The following is a 6,533-nucleotide window of genomic DNA, read 5'->3' on the forward strand; positions in this document are numbered from 1 at the left end:
AATAGAGTGAATAAAGAAGAGGATCTAATGACTTGTATAGAGGATGGGAAAGCCAAAGACATTCAGAATGACAAGAAAAAAGAAGCCAAGACTATAATAATAATTTAAGGAGACTATGAAACATTATTAAAGGTAAAAATATCCGTGTCATAGGGGTACCTGAAGGAAAACAAGATGTTGAAGAGCTATTTGAAGAAATAATAATGAAAAACTTCTCCAACCTGGTGAAGGAAATAGACATACAACCCCAGAAAGCTCAGAGAGTACCCAAAACCAGGAACCCAAAGAGTCCCACACCAAGACATATCATAATTAAAATTCCAAAAGTTAAAGACAAAGAAAAATCTTAAAAGCAGCAAGAGAAAAGCAGTTACTTACCTCTGATTTCTCAAAAAAAAAAAAAAAAAAAAACTATGCAGGGCAGAAGGACATGGCACAAAATATTTGATGTGATGAAAACCCAGGATCTACAACCAAGAATACTTTATCCAGCAAAGCTATCATTTAGAGTCGAAGGACAGATAAAGAGCTTCCCAGACAAAAATAAACTAAAGGAATTTATCATCATCAAGCCAGTATTATAGGCAATGTTGGAGGGAATTCTCTAAGAAGAAAAAACATGTATCAAAAAAAAAGAATCAAGAATGGTAATAACTACATTCCTATCGACAAGTACCTCAAATGGAAAAGAATTAAGTGCTCCAACCAAAAAACAGAGTGGCTGAATGGATAAGAAAACAAGATCCCTACATATGCTGCCTACAAGAGACTCATTTCAGATTAAAAGACACACATAGACGAAAAGGAAGGGGATGGAAAAAGATATTGCCTTGATGGACCTAGAGAGTATTGCGCTGAATGAAATGGGTCGGATAGAGGAAGACAAATATCGCATGATTTCACACACATGTGGAATCTAAAGAACAAAATCAACAACATCAAAAGTGGAAATAAACTTATAGTTACAGAGAATATTTAGAAGGATACTAGATTGGGAGGGGGTTGGGGGACAAAATAAGACAAAGGGATAAAGAGGTACAAATGGATAGTGACAGAATAGACGGAGATGTAGAGTGTAGCATAAGGAAAATAGTTGATAATGTTGTAATAAATATGTAAGGGAGAAGAGAGGTGATCACTTTGCGAGTTATGTGGATCTCTGATCACTATGCTATACAGCTGAAACTGGTATATTATTGTATGCTAACTATAATTGAAAAAAAACTCATTGAATTGTATAAGCAACTAATTGTCTATATGTCAATAAAGATGAAAAAATAACAACTGGATATTACTTGGCCATAAAAAAAGAATGAAATCTTACCATTTGTGGCAACATGGATGGACCTAGAGGGTATTATGCTAAGCGAAATAAATCAAAGATAAATACCATATCATCTCACTTATACGTAGAATCTAAAGAACAAAATAAAGGAACAGACAAAACAGAAACAGACTCATAGATAGAACAAACTGATGGCTGCCAGATGTGGGGGAGTAGGGGGCTGGGTGAAAAGGTTAAGGGATTAAAAAATACAAATTGGTAGTTACAAAATAGTCATGGGGATGTAAACTACAGCATAGGGAATATAGTCAATAATATTGAAACAATTATGTATAGTGCTAGATGGGCACTAGAATAATTTACTTTGTAAATTATATAAATGTCTAACCACTAAGCTGTAGACCTGAAACTAATATAAAATAATACTTTCAACTGTTATTGAAAAAAATATAATTCATAATGTTCAAAAAATAAAGAAAGAAAAGATAATAGGCCCCTCTATAATATATGTCCAATTTCCAGTTATCCTCACTGCATCTAAGGATCCCCAATTCAGCGGCAGCAGTTCCCACTGTAATTTCTGACCCATAGAGAAGAGCAATCATAGAGCTCTTCACGGATGCTGGGGCTCCTCTCACAAATTTACTTCTCAGTCATGGTAAAAGGTATCTCCTCTGAACTCCGTCCCCAAGGGTGTGTGAGCAGGTCTTACATGATAGACCCACTCCTACCAAACCACTCACCCTAAGCCTTTGGATCCTTTCCTCCACCATATAAGGCAGGTCTGGCATTTTAACTTCATTTAGTATAGGTCACCTTTTGGTCCATGCTTTAGTCAAACCACCAAATTGTTAGAGCCTTTTCTAACCCTTCAGGCTATAACAGGGAATCCAGAATCTCTGCGGAGTGCTTCTATATCAATAAATTTGGCCTGATCCAACTTTATGTTCCTTTCACTATTATTCCACACCTTTAATATCCATTCCCACACATATTCCCTAGATTTCTGTGTAAATTGAAAAAGAAAATCATGCAGTTTTTAAAGAATGCAGCACACCTCATGAGTCATCCTTTGCAGCTGAGCCTGGAGGGCCTGAAACGTTATAGGTCTAGAAGCAAATAAGAGTAGTAGGGGTTGTTCCTGAGGAGACTCAGCAGGGAAGAGTAGTAGGAGTTGTTCCTGAGGAGACTCAGCAGGGTCTTACAAGGCAATTATCTCAGGAAAGGCCATTAAAGGTTCCTCAGGCAAAGCAGGGTTAACTTCCTCAAATAGGAGCAGAAGGACTGCTTCTACTGGCAAACAAGACTGATAAAAATTTAGGGGTTCATTACCCCATTCCAAATTTGAGGATCTTATTCCTTCTCAACCAATGCCCTCATTTTAACAGCAGATACTGTTAAATCGGGACTTCATTTTACATTATAATTCAGCCACTTTGTAAGATGAGACTCGGGGTTTGGTTTTGAGCAATCTCAGCTCCACAGCCATAGGAGAAAAGAGTTTCTTTATAGTGGACACAGAAACTTTCAAGTCAATTATACAGAGCTTGAGCTGGGAAACTGCAAACCTAAGTGCATCCTTTTCTTTCCCCACCTTCTCCAGCAGAGTTAGGAGAAAGCAGTCAGTCCCAATATAATTGTTAATCTGACAAAAATGTTTTAAGTCATCAAATACATGATCATCCAGAACCCTTTTATAAGTACTTGAGTAGGAGTATCCAATGGTGACATTTTGTGTCTCTCTATTGTCATATCACAACCTGGACTATTAGTGCCCTCTCTTCACTACTGGAAATAGTTATTAGTGCCTTTAAATCTAATCAGATTCAAGAACCAATTCCAGGAACATTATAACCAAATCAGAAAAGTCATCAAGATCTTGTTCCTCTAGAACTACTCTCAGTACCAATATCTGAATCAGACAAGGTTCTCCAGAGATACAGAACCAATAGAAGAAAATATATACCTATATCTATGTCTACCTCTCTCTCTCTTTAGAAAAACAGATATTTCTAGCTATTAGAAATCTATTATTAGATCATTTATCTAAATAGATACAGATTTAAGGAATTGGCTCACGCATTTGCAGAGCTAGAAAATGAAATGTACGAGGCAGATATGCAGGCTGAAAACTCGGGCAGAAATCAATGCTGTAGTCTTGAGGAAGAATTATTTATTCTTGAGACACTTGAGTTTGAAATTTAGGCCTTCCATTGATTGGATGGATTGGATGGGGTCTACACATATTATTGAGGTTAAGCTCCTTCAAGGTCAATTGATTGTAGATGTTAACCACATCTTCAAAATACCATCACAGTTACACCTACATTAGTGTTTGATTAAGTTAGGTTAACATATAAAAGTAGTCATCACACATAATAAACTTAGAGATTTCTCAACCAAATTTTACTTTAAACTATAGAAGACTTTTAAACAAGAATATCTTGTGTGCTCCAAGAGGCAGTAAAATTTTAGGAGGGTACTTTTATCAGTGGACTGGAGAGACAGTGCTTCCTCCAAGAGTTTTTGGAGAAATAAATCTTCTATAAACCACCTCTTTCCCACCTTTAAGAACATCATTCTTAGTAAGCTATAACATTGCATCCACATTTTTTAAAGTGTTTATGTTTCAAAAATGCAATCTTCAACTCTATAACAGAAATCATGCTTTAATATTACAAGCCCAACTACTCTCGCTTTGAGAACTAATGACTTAAAAAGAGGGATGGTATCTACTAAATCTGTTGCTTGCCTTTACTCTGACCAAAAAACCTTAAATTACTACTTTATTTTCACTCACTAATAAAGTATAATCCAAACCAGGAGAAATCCAAACCAGGCAGGGTAAGTGGGTGAATGATGGCTCAAATAATCAAAACGGTGCATAAAGAAATCTTATAAGTGTGTTGAAATAATTCCCGTCTGACCTTTTTAAAAAGATGAATTTTTAAAAATCCTTTCTTAGCAATTCATTCATTCAATAAGCACCCACTATGTGCCGGGCACTGTTCGAGGCACCTAGGTTAAACCCCTGAACAAAATGATGATCCTGTCTTGGTGGATCTCCCATTCTAGTAAGATAGCATTCTTGTCCAGCTATTTTCCCTCTGAACACAACAGCCCAAGCATTAAAAAATATCAAAACATTTTCTGAAAGTCTACTATGTGTCAGCCAAGTTGCAAGTCCGAGTTTGGCCTCCTAGCAGACACTATTTCATTATTAACATAGAATCTGGTCTCTGAAGCTAGATTGCCTGAGTCCAAATCTCAGTACCACTAATTCCCAGCTGTATGCCCTTAGCCTAGTTATTTAATGTTCATCTATACAACAAAAATAATCCTAACTATGCCACTGGATTATATAATTAAATGAGTTCAAATGTGTAAAGCATTTAATCTGGCATACAGACAGTACTAAAATACTAATTATAATTTTAATTCTGTTTCCAGAAAACCAGATATTACACATGCAATATGGGGAAAATGACATCAATGATAACATCAATTTTTATCTGGTCCGTTTACTCCCTCTATTATTACCATCTTTAAGAGTTCTTCTATTCTCAGCTAAATTTACATGACTTCCAGTTTGTTTTATGAAAACTACAAAATATGAGCTCTACATCTCATGCATATCAAGTTATAGTAGTTTGTATAAACACACAGTTAAGAAGCATATAATGTAATGAGAAAATTTCTTAAAAAGTCAAAGTTAGACTCATTTTCCCTAAAATTAAAACAGCAATATCTCAAGAAACTTTAGCATCAGAACCAGCAAATAGGGACTACATAATTGCCTAGTTCTAACGCGTGGATGTATAAATAGTGCGTTCAATTTCTAGGTCCTATACATTTGCAGTTGTCAATATTCATGAACTTAAGTTCTCAACCTAGACTCACTGCATTATAATAAAAATACAAGTCATCTGAAATTGATGGCTCATCCTCATTTGTTAAAAATAGGCCTCATTCTTGATCCAAAGTTTATAAAAGGTCAACAACCTCAGAAAGGTTAATGTCCACATGTTAGAAGTGACTCAATTGCAAAGTATATGCTGCAAATGCTGCCTTCCCCAAAGCGAAGTCTATTCATTAATATAACTATGCCTACTTACAAGTGGGCAGGCTAGTAAAACATATCTTCAAAGCTGCTTTTAAAGGGATCGTTTTTGTAAAGAATAACTCAAGATGGATCGTAAATCTGAACACGTTTTTTACACTCTTAAGGTGAGGAGGTGCTGAGGCACAATAACGTCAATATGCACACACATATTAATTATCTTAGTCCACATGTGCGGTTTGGACCTTAATCTCAGGTTGAAAGCCCTGAACTATGGAGCTTTCCAGTTTCAGTACAGTAGATACCTTCGACTCTCCAGTGGAAATCTGTGGGTATGGACAAAGAAAATGTTGTTTCCCCCAACCACTCCATAACAAAGTCCAACCAACACAGAATTCTACACCCTGAGGCGTTTCTCAACAGTAGGTATGGGAAGCTGCTTTCTCTTGAATCTGAGAGCTGAGAAAGGCCTCTCTGGAAGGAGGTACGGCACTGCGTCCCAAATACGGCGATAGGGAATGACCTGCTAGTCCCTAAGAAGTAAGATGTTGCTCGTTCTTAAAACAACTCCGAGAGCGGAGGTGCACAGGCCCCTCCTCAGCAGGCTTCCGAGGAAAGGAGTGGAGTGTGAAGGGTTACACCGCAGAAAGCTGAAAAGTCCCAAAGGCAGGATCTGCTAGGACACTGGTCCAACAGAGAAAGGCGGGGGTGACCTCTTTCGGCAGCTTCGCGGGGGGCGGGTAAGGGGACGGGAGAGTGTGGACCCCCGCCCTGCAGGCGGAACCTTGCCACAGCCCAAGGAGCGGTGCGAGCCGGCCAGCTGTCGGGTTCGCACCGGGGTCTGCTCCCCAACGTGCACGGGGTTGAAGGTGCCCTCTCCACCCCTCCCGCTGCCCCTTAGAGGTCTTAGGCCCAGGATACCTCTTAGGACGTTGAAACCGCCGCCGCTTCAACGCACAGGCCGGACAACAGTTTCTCAGATGCCACGGCGGTGTCAATCAGTAGACTAACCTAACCGAGCGTGGGCCAGGGTGCTGGAACCCGCAAGTCTGAAGTGGACGCTCGCCTCCCACCACCCACAGCCCTACCAGCCGCGCCCACTAGCAACGTGCTCGCGACTGCCAGAGCGGGCTGGCGCGGCCCATAGCACGCCGCTGCGCGCGGCACGACGGGACTCGTAGTTCCGGC

At 39.1% G+C, this 6,533-nt stretch overlaps 1 protein-coding gene across 2 annotated transcripts in view; it reads right to left on the reverse strand.

Annotated features, from left to right (window-relative positions):
• Positions 1 to 6,474, reverse strand: part of FAM210A (family with sequence similarity 210 member A) — a 33,651-nt gene extending 27,177 nt beyond the window's left edge. The window contains exon 1 of one of the 2 annotated variants that reach the window (XR_002777458.1): positions 6,267 to 6,474. The gene's annotated coding sequence lies outside the window, so the exon portion shown is untranslated. The remainder of the gene's footprint in view (positions 1 to 6,266) is intronic. The other variant, XM_011381325.2, reaches the window with a different exon arrangement.
• Positions 6,475 to 6,533: the final 59 nt, after the last annotated feature.

This window comes from Pteropus vampyrus, unplaced genomic scaffold (genome assembly GCF_000151845.1).
Source record: "Pteropus vampyrus isolate Shadow unplaced genomic scaffold, Pvam_2.0 Scaffold434, whole genome shotgun sequence".
Classification (NCBI taxonomy): Eukaryota; Metazoa; Chordata; class Mammalia; order Chiroptera; family Pteropodidae; genus Pteropus; species Pteropus vampyrus.